The following is an 11,178-nucleotide window of genomic DNA, read 5'->3' as shown; positions in this document are numbered from 1 at the left end:
CTATGTGAAGCTTGTCCAGGATTTTGAAGCGTAAGGCTTCCGGTATGAAGAGTCGATTGCCCTTGAACAACAGTCCGTCTAGTATGGCTAGTTCGCCGTCGACTTCGTAGAATTGGCGTACACCTTGAGGAAGCGTAATTTTATCCGGCTGTCTGGAGGGCGTACTAGATTACCCTCTTTAGGACCAGGTCAGTTCGCAGCTCGTTCGTGATGCAGTCGAGAATTTCTTGGGAGTTTCGAAGCTGTTCCAGCGTGAGGAGCTCGTACTCTCTGGTGTTGAGTTTCCTTGTGCGCAAGGCTGTGTCGGCTAACGGCATGCGTGTCTGCACGCCGGCTGTGTACATTGCTTTTTCAGGAATGTGTTCCACGGAGTAGTCGTACTGGAGCAGTCGCATTTCGACTCACTGCAGTAGTAAGCGCAGCTTATCGAGTCGCTTTGTTCTCATAAATAGAACCAGCGGTTTGCGGTCTGTCCAAATGTGAAACTGCAATCCTATGATGTACAAGCGGAAGTGATCACAGGCCCAAGTAATCCCGATTTGAACGTAGGGTTGCTCCGTCTCAGTGAAAGAGCGCAATGCATAGCGAAGGGCAGTCGCTTGCCGTCGGGTCTTTTAGCAAGACAGCACTAATTCCGTGAGGTGATGCGTCCGCTGGGACTTCAACAGGCTTGTTGGGAGTGTTATGCATCAGAGCTGGCGCTTTGTCTAGAGCTTCTTTCGGTGCTCCAAAGCTGCGCTGCTGGTCGGGTCCCGAGAGCCAGGCAGCGTCGGCGCAGAGGAGATCCCGGATTGGCTTCGTTGTGTGTGCCAGGTGTGGCAAAACCTTAACATGGTGATGTGCCATCCCACAGAACGATCTCAGTTTTTTCACATCGGATGGTGTGATCTATGTGATTGTAACGACTTTTTCAGTATCAGGCGTCACACCTCCTCCGATAACGATGTGGCCTTGGAACTTGACTGTCAGCTGTAGGAAGGCGTACTTTGCGAAGCTGACTGTTATGCCGGCTTTGCTTACTCGTTCGAAGACGTTAAACAGGTTCACGTCGTGTTCGGCCCGTGTTTTCCCCCAGACGATATATCGTCTTGCAGGCAAGCTTGACCTTCTACTTCCTCAAGGCTCTCAACATTTTGCACTGAAAAACTCTAGTGCGGAAGCGATTCCAATGGGAAGGTGAAGAAACTTATGCATCCGAACAGTGTTCGAAATTTCATGTATTTCTGCGATTCCTCCTCCATGAAGCTTAAGCATATTGGAAAGGTCATTCTTTACAGGTGGTAGCATCGCCAATGGCACCCGCCTTGGGTACATGAGAGCAAACTGCTTCGTTTCTGCTCAAAGAACACTTTTTTACTCGAATTTCACATATCCGAGCCCCGAAGTCAGCTGAGGGTATTTGGAAGTAGTTCAGAGACGTCCTGTGTGCGGCTTGTCGCACCACCGACGTTGAGCAACTGTGGCAGAACTCCCAGAGATCAAATGACAGGCCTTCCGAGGAGAGCTTCCTCTGGGCCTTCGACTACGTAAGCATCCTCTTGAACTTAACTCTAAGAAAAAGTGTATCACCTTGCACCTTCCTGTCTCACATAATGCACCACAAAAACTTCAGTTCGACGTACAGCGCAGTATAGTCGAACAGACGGCCCCAAATGTTGCGAGGGGATTGATAACTCTGCGATATAACTTATAAATAGGTAAACTACGTATCAAAGACAACAGAAAAAAAACACCTAGGGTTTGCAAGAGGGCCAAGAAAACAATATTTACTATTATTATTTTTTTTTGTAGTCAGTATCACGTAAATTAGCTATCTTAAAAACGTGTGCCACACTGCTTTCAAGTCTCTCGTGAAAGATTGTACCGGCAGATCGACGTCCGTGCGCTGTACGTCAAACAGAAGTTTTGGGGTGTCTTGTATGGGAGAAACGGTGTTAAAATACACCCTCTTTTCTCAAAGGGTTGTTGACCGCGCAGTTCCAAAGAAGCTTGGAAGTGTCCAGCGGTTGAATGCTTCTGAAGACCTGGAACGGGAAGTGCTCGTCCTGACTTTCGAAGAGGTCCATTACTTGTCGATTGTAGTCGCTCGGCGCGATAGCAGTGATGACGGCGCCTGCATCGACCTTGAATGTGATAAAGATACCGCTCACTAACAGGGTGATTCCACAAGCGTCATCAACTGAACCACCTCTAAGCTCGCCGATGTACATCTCGTCCACTTCCGCTGTGCGGCGAGCTGGGCGAGCTGCTGTTGAAGTACGTGATCTCTCTTGATCTTTCGAAGACTGGCAGACGAAAGCGTAGTGGTCTTGCTTTTCCCACGACCTGCACTCTACGAAAAAGTGAGCACCCCTCCTAGTCACCATGCGTTTTGACTTCTGTAACTACCCCACAGGCTTACTTAACTAAAAACTGGGCTCGAGGCATTGAGCGTTACTACCCTGTTGGTCGGTGACAAGCATGCGGTAGTCACGTTTTATAAACTCTTGAATTGAACATTCAAGTGCATGCAGTTGTTCAATGGTAAAAGTAACTTCAAAAATCTAAAAAAAAGTACTTGAAACTTGTCTTCTTTGTACGTTGGTTACCATTTATTCGAATTTCGACCGGTCGGAGCAGGCGTGTGGCTCAGTTTGCCTAAGCTGGCAGAAAACAAACATTGCCAAAGAGTACAGGCAACCTTGGTAGGCACCTACTAAAACCCGAGGCAGATAAAAAGTATCGCGGTTGTCCTTTTTGGTTCCGTCGCGGGTTTTACCGTGTAGAGCGGTAAACAGCTGGCAGCTGGCGTCGTGCTCGAGGAATTTAACCAAATCTCTAGAAAAGCAGAGGAACCTAAGCACGGGTGTGTGTTGACTTGAATGTTCGCCGGACGGAGATACTCTTGTCGTATTTTATTGTGCGGTCCAGTAAAGAACGTGCTCTCATTAAAGGTGTGAATGGTCAGCTCTGCGTGCAGATAAGTTGCAAATGGCCTCCTCGGTTCTGCCGAACTTGCACGCCTGTCATACCCAATTTTTTTGCTTTCAAGTGCAGTAAAGTATGAAGCATTGAACACCACGACTGAGGCCGAAGAGGACGAACGTACACAAATATCTGGGATCATGTCCGTGTATTTCAGTATTTCTCTGTCTCGTAATATGTGATTAGCCTTCACTGGCTCATTTGGTACATTTCATTGAGCACACTCGATAAAAAATGCTTCAAACAAGAATGCTTCAAGCAAGTGTGTGTCATCCAAGGTGGAGTACTTTGAAGGGGACTACGATTTTAGGACTTTCGGCACGCGTTCCTTTTGCCTATATAAAAAATTCCAAGTAAATTTCCAAAAATCAGGCGTTGACAAACATACAAGTGCTATATTTTTAGATTTTATTTAGAACAATTACTGCTGCAGACGCCAGCAGGTGCAGCGCGGAGAACTATGCTCTCGGCGTTCTTTGATGCTTACATAATTTAGCATACGTCTTTCGCGTCCATTGCAGGTGAAGGCACGGGCCCTAAAGCGCCAATTCTGCACTGTCCTCTTGGCGTGAGTGCGAGCGCATAAAACGCGTATTTGAAAGACACGCGCTTCAGCAGAAACAATTGGAGCGTAAAGAAGAAAACTGAAACAACGCTTCGGGGAGGACCAGCGGACGGGCTTCGCTAGAATCACCTGCGCGTGCTCAGTGTACTCAACGTGTACTCAACCGCCGCTGAGTCATTCGGGTGTGTAAAGAGCGAAAACAAAAATGCATCAGCGTGTTAGGGAGTTGTGATTGCAGAAATTGGTGTTGATAATTAATACATTTAATTAAACAGGCTTCTGTATACTTGAAGTGTAGGCTACCGAGAAAACGAAACTGATAAAAACGCGACGTGTAGCGACTATTTAAATTTATTTATAACCTGCAGTTCACTTTTGCATTGGATTACATCAGAGACACGAGCGCTTTCCTAAAGACAGTAGAGGAAAATATTATATACGGGCAAATCTTGCGCAGTCTTTTCGTATTTAGAGAAAATATAACAGTGGTCAGCGTCACAATCGGTCACAGAAAATACAGCAGTATATGAGATGGTGGTGTCGACTAGTCGTGTGTATAGGAATTTAGAGTGACAATATCTCACGTTGTACATTGCGCTGTTTGTGCACGTGTTCATGTACAAAATCATATGATGAGTGTATGTCGCGAATGTGGGAAGTGTGGTGTGAAATATATTTAGACGTGCATGTCTGGCGAGGCGCTCAAAGCCGACTGTTGATTTCTTTTTTTAGCTTGAGCGCTGTCCGTTAGGTGGCGCTTGTCGCCGCCCAATTCAAGGAGTCGCGCATTTAGTTGTCTACTTATTTGAGTGAAGAGCCAACGAGGTAGAGGGGCGAAAAACCGGGGTTCCGGTCTGCACTCGAAAGTGACCCCCATAAGGCGGCTGCCCTTGTACGCAAATTTGACAACTGGTCACATGACCAAACCAAATACGTGACATCACAGGAAAGATGGCAGCGCCCATGAAGCGGCTGGTCCCAGCTGGGCCGGAGCTTGTCGGATGCTTTGTTGTTTGTCGTTCGTCTCGGCGAGTTGATTTCAAACGCGGAAGCCGGTGTATGATTCCGGTCGAAAGCGACTTCAGAGTTCAGCGTGGTGTCTGACGTAGGTATAACGTGAAAATGCGGAGGAATGGTGTGCATTTCACTGGTGACTTACGGGGATATTGCCACGGAAGAGACAATCTGCCCTACGTTGCTCGGACCTCGGATTGATTCGCATACCGCTAGGATAAAATTTAAGGCGACGTTTCTGTGCTCTCGTTGACCATCGGTATCTTCGAGGTCTGCAGTGAAGCGTGTGCAATATATTTGGATACACAGTTTAGCGACGGAAATTGCGTGAGTCGTGCTTGGCAGTGTGCAATCGTGGTGCAGCTTCGTTGAAATGACCGCGAAGGTTCACTTTGGTTGTGCGGCGCATCGAAGAGCTACCTTGAAGCTGGCAGCTCCCGTGCCGTGCTGCTTACCAAGTTGTTCCGCCGTAGACGTGCACTTTCACGGAGCACAGGTGTGCGGCGCGCCGAAGAGCTGCCTTCAAGCCGGTAGATCCTGTGCCATGCTTTAGGTGATGCTGTGCTTTACAAATTGTTCCGGCGTAGACGTGCACTTTTACGGAGCACAGATGTTGCAGTTGTTATTGATTCCGCTGGTCTGTCGCACGCTTCGTCGACACAAAAGTTTCATCAGCACTCGTTACGCGAATCGCAAGCCGCATGGACATTTCATTGCGCGTGTTACCTACCCAGTCCACCCGTTCACGCCGCTTTGCGACCACAGTCTGCAGCGGTTCATTACCAGAAAAGTGGTCCCACATCCATTTCAGTTCAGTTCGCGCACGGCAGTCGCCAAACCACGAGAATGAGAATTTATTCGAACAGAATGCCACTAAAGCAATGCAGCTTCTTTAGTGGTCAGGGTAGTTTATCTTCTGTCAGTTTTGTTATATTGTCACGGATGCTTGCTCCATTCCTATTTTCTATCAATATTTACTATTCTGGAAAGTCCCAGGCCATGCTCAGCTGTCATCGTATGTTCTGGTGGAGGTGCTGGGTACTTTACCCATAGCCTTTCACTCTGTGTGCACCTTGGCGGCTCCTCAGCCTAGTTGCGCGATAACGAGACACGGGTGGCGGACTACCCCGCGTCTTAAACCCCCGGCGAGCCGTAAACCAAGTCCTATCCCGAGCCCAGCACACAGACCGCAAGACGAGCAAGTACCACAAGGACGAACCTCGAAAATACACCACGAAGAACCTAAAATCCGAGTCGGTCGCTGCTACCAGCAGGAACCACCAGAATTCAACCTTTTGTCGGAAAAACTGAAGCTGACTAAGCCAACAATGACAAACCGGTAGCAGCGACCCCCGTTCACTCCTACCATTGTTTGTATACCCGTCGCACCTCACACTCCAACGCCCTTTCACGCATGGTATATGAAGACGTCGAGAACTGGATTGAACACTATGACCCTGTTGCCCGCCACAGTGGGTGGACAGACAACCAGCTCCTGCAGAACCTATACTTCTCGTGGAAGAAACTGTCAGGCACTGGTTTGAGAACTACAAATTCTCCTCAACGTCATGGGAAGTTTCCAAGATCAAGCTAAAATGCACGTTCATCAGCCAACGTTGACGAGAGAGAGCCAAATTCCTGATTCTGTCCAGGACACGGCCCCAACAAGAGCGTCGCTGCCTTCGTGGAGGATGTTTTGCGACTGATCGAGCACCCACGCCAACCCTGGTGCTACAGAAGACCAGAAGCTAAGAGTCCCATGCCCCTCATGTGAGGGACAGCACCTTCGGCAGCCTTGTCCGCAACCCCACGACAACAATCGTAGGATTCATATCACCGAGGCTTCCAACATTGAATGTACACTGCAGGCCCGAGCCTGTCACTATCAACAACTCCCCAGCGTCTCGACACTCGAGTCATCCAGCTGCAACTTCGACACCAGACTCCCAGGCATCCGCAACATCATCCACATTGTTGTCCGGGAGGAGATCAGGAAGCTACTTTCTGCCATCAGTCGCCCTGCTTTTACTCTGATTGCAGAGATTGTTTTGGAACACGTTCGACAGGCATTTCCACTGAAGACTTCTTCGAGCAAAGCGGCGTTCGACGAATCAAGGGCGACTTAGGCCACAAAGTCACGACGTCCACTACCGGCTACCCGTTAGTATTCAATGCGAATTCAACGAGACACCCCAACGCCGAAGCAATCCCGACATCGGGAAGAACCAGTAGAGGTCCGTACTGAACGAAGTGCACCGAGGAAAACGGAGTTGCTGCAAATGGTCGACCGAAAACCACTCTGCTACCACTGCGTGAGGCCGACCATGTCTACTCGAGGTGCCCGTACCAATGAATTGGCCTGCAAGGGTTCGTGCCGAACGACCCTCGACCACGTCTCGAGGAGCATCCGCGGGACATTGAGGGCTATCTTTGGCAGGCTTTGGCCCTGGTGCCCACATTGCCCCCAGGCTCCTGATCCCCATCACTTCGACGGGAGGTAAGCACGACAAAGAAGGTGAGCGGCAATGCAAGGACAGTTGATTTGGTGTCGGTTGTTGTCCAAGGACAGTACCTAATAATTTGCTGACACCAGTTATCTGTGTCCACTCCACGAAGCACACAATTTCCAACTTTGAGGGAGAATGCCGCTGAGTGACGTAAAAAATAGAATGATTGATTGTTCTCAAAAGTGGACACCAAGCATCACCCGACTTCACTTTGCCACATGAGACTTACTCAAGTTGCAGCGGTCGCTGGATGCAGAAAAAAAATCGCCATTCCAAAATGGAACTGAAATTGCTTGGATAGCAAACTAACATTGTTGCTGGCCATCAAACTAATGGTACAACAAAAGGCACAGTCACGTAAGTAATACATGCCCAAGCTTGCTGCATTGACGCAGAAAACTACCAGGAAAATTTGCGGATTGGAAGCCAGCCCTGCAGCTTCTGTGCATAAGATTTAAGTGGCCGCACAGGATGTATAATTACAAGACGACATCAGTCGGTCAAAGGTGCCACTCGACTAAACTGAACGCCGACTTGCCAGGAGCGTCATCCGACAACAAGGAGCACAGGTACCACGACTGAACGCCTGACACGAGACTGTCGCAGAAAGAACGTGTTATGGAACCAATGATAATGTAATAAAGTGGAAATAAACATGTTTGATACGCTAACCAAACAAGCATATTTCTGCTCGCCTTTACGCCTTCAGAGTCTATACACAAATAATTGTATTCACCGCACGTGCTGAACCTTTTGAGGACACTCGAATCTCTGACCCCTCAATATTCATTAATGGGACACACCAGACTGGCAGACTGGTTGCATTGGGCAGTACTCGTTCTACTACATCTGGTGCATCCGAAAACCACCTCCAGTAATGTGGAAATGTTGTTTATTAATTCATTCCCTTCAAGGGCCACTCTAGGCATTGCGGAGAGTACACTTAAAACAACAAACATGATAATAACATCAAAGCACACTGACGTTAATGAGCACAAAACGGGCCCAGCTACCGAAAATAGATATTACACTCGTAAGAAATAATTATTGCTGTAACTTGTTAATTGCAAAAACAAACGAACCTCTGAGCATTTACTTTAATAGTATGTGTTGATGAAATGTAATATAGTAACACACTTTCTATACGTATGATACAATAGACCTTTTGCAAAACCCCATCAAGCAATACGACTGTCACCATTTTTTCCGGTGCAAAGCGCACAAACGGTTCCCGTCAGAACGATAATGCAGAATTCGTGTCCAATAGGCGCTGAGCCGAGTTCACAGAGATGGCTGACATAACATTCGTGTTGAACAAATGCCCAATGTATAAAGGCCTTAGATAATTAGAGTAGTAGCGACTGTAATTAGTTTAATCACGATATAGCAAATGGCGAAGGATATACCGTATCGGTGAGTCAATATTCACGTTTGAGAGAGGCACATGATAACATATCATCAGAGTGCTCGTCTGCACAGGTTTGTCACACACCATCACTCTGCCTCTCCGATTGGCTCGAGGGGGCTGTGGCAGTTGCTCTTTTCCAAGTTACGGTGAAACAAAGTATAGACAGTCCACACTTTTGAAAAAAGTCTATTGACGAGACTGAAAGGTTTGTTAGTCAACATTTTTTAACAATACTGCTCTTTGAACAAGGGATGAACACAAATATGAATCATCTTATTCACGTAATTAGAACTAGTAAATAATTGACTGACAAATACATTGCATAGTTACGGAGAGACAAACAGCGCGAAAAGTACGGAGGACAATGAACGAGGAACACACAGACCGAGTGCTGACTGACAACTTGCTTATTTCTGGAAAACCACCTACCGGCATAAGAACACACTCCGACAAACATACATTGGACCATCGCCTAAGGGAACGTGTCACAGCTCTCCAAGAATATGATTTCCCTATCGAAGAGCGCAATCGAGGGAGCACTGAAGCACTCATCCTTATACTTTGAAATGTAATAAACCTTGAATATTTCGCGAGTCACCTGCTAACTCTGCCGAGCAACAATCGTCGTCGTTTCCAAAAGATGGGAGCACCCACATCTATCGCAATGAATTGCCAAATTACCCGAAGGGGAGGATCTTACCGAAAGTGCGTATTCTCTGAGCCTATCATTGATGCACCTCCCTGATCGGCCAAAGTGGTCTCCCACAAGACAACTCAATTTTGAACACCACGCCGACCGCGCACGGCACAAACTCCTTCTTGTGCTTCTTGCCACAGCCGAGTTATTCCGGACGACCCCTATCAACCTTAGCACATAGACATCTCGGTTGTGGTAAAAACCACAAGAAGGAGTTCGTGCCGTGCGCGGTCGGCGTAAAGATCGCAGGAGCTTCCTCGCTAAATGTTACTGTGATTATGCAGTTACCTAGAGCTGAAACATATTTTCCTAGGCCCTACATCCGACGCATACACTTCGCGTCGATTCTCAGACATTCCAACGTTCAAACAAAGCTAAGAGAATGCAAAAATATTATGCTAAAAGCACTCAAAGTTCTATCGATCCTCGAACACATCCGGGAATCCGAGCACCGGTACGGCGATACGGCTGATGCTGTCTCACAGGTGTTAATATCCAGATGATCCAGAGCGATCTTGCGAAAAAAGGGTATAAAGTATCATTCCTTCATATTTTTACATTATAACTGCATCAGCGAGCACGAAAAAACCCGAAGTCATCGGAAAGCAGCTGCACATCACGGCTACCGCGCACCGAAGAAACTCGGATCCGCCAGTTCTGGGCGCTGCCATCTTACATCTGACGTCACGGCTCTTGGGAGGTCGCGTGACGAGTGGTCACATTTGCGTACAACATGGCGGCAACCGGGGGGGGTGCCACTTCCGAACTTCCGGTTTATCACTCTAAGCCCCTCTACCTCGTTGTGAAAAGCATGGAGTCGTCCCATGGCTCGACGGAGCAGCCTACGGAGGGTTCAGTTCTAGGCCTCTCGTCCCAGTGGGATCAGTCCCATAGCCAGTTGATTGGGTGTTCCGTGAGCTGAATTGCGCCAAGTGCGTGCACAGACGCGGTGAGGATTACCAGGGACATGAAAGTGGATAACGAATGCTAACAGGTGAGCAGGAGCGTTGAGCGATCGGAACCGACGCCGCTTGAATCGGTGATGCTTCGCCTCGCCGCTGTCAACCAAAAACGCCGGATCACTTGCGGTAAGCACAGCAGGCAGATTCTCTGTTCAATAAAGGCATCTTTCCATTTGTCGTTATACGATTCCTTCTTTGAACGTTTTCTGGCCGCGAAGTAAATTCAGCGGGCTCCGCAAAAGCAGTCGCGGACAAACCCCCTCGAATGCCCCCCCTCACATCGTGGCCCCTATACTCGTAATAGGTGCGGTGCCGGTACTTCGAGGCGCGTTTTGGAGTGCTTTAGTGCGCACGGAAGGCAGCGAACGGGCGTACGCACTTGAAAATCGTATTTTTTCAAAAAAGCAGTCCAGCTCGCTAGGCCTTACTCGTATTGCTCCACTGTCGCTTACCAGCCGCCATGTTGCTTTTGGGGGTTGTCACTATGACTACCTGTTGATTGCGTACCGTGTGACTACCCATGTGGTCGTTAGTAGAGCGCAGGGGGGGGGGGGGGGGTAGTGATATCTGTGACGGCTTCTGCATATTTGATTTCATGCCGGAGAGGTAGTCTTATTGTAAACCGAAGCACTGCCACACTATCTGCATGGCTGGCAAATACCTCCGGTGTTCATTTGCGGACGAGCCGTCGGCGTTGTCTTTTTGCCTCCGTTTTTTGTTGTTTTTTGTTTGCGGGGAGCTCAGCTCGAGGACAGCGGTGTCGTGTTCACCTTGCGAACGTCGCATTTATTTGTGTTGGTGCTTGACTACTTCAGAGTTTCGCGCGGCAGCCACCTCTGTCTCGAGATTAAGCACGGAGTCGAGTTGCAACTTCTCGCTGAGAGCCGTATCGAGGAAGCCTGCCATCGGTCGGTCCCGGATGAGCTCGTCTTTCAAGGCGCCATATTGGCATCTCTCTGCCTCCTTGAAGAGGTCGGTAATGAAACCTTCGACGGTCTCGTGGAACTCTTGATTTCGGCAGTTGAACGGAGCGCGTACGTAGATGATGTTACGCCGCGCAA

This window comes from Ixodes scapularis, unplaced genomic scaffold (genome assembly GCF_016920785.2).
Source record: "Ixodes scapularis isolate PalLabHiFi unplaced genomic scaffold, ASM1692078v2 PGA_scaffold8__174_contigs__length_109621045, whole genome shotgun sequence".
Classification (NCBI taxonomy): domain Eukaryota; kingdom Metazoa; phylum Arthropoda; class Arachnida; order Ixodida; family Ixodidae; genus Ixodes; species Ixodes scapularis.
The sequence above is the reverse complement of the archived record's forward strand: the minus strand, read 5'-3'. Positions refer to the sequence as shown.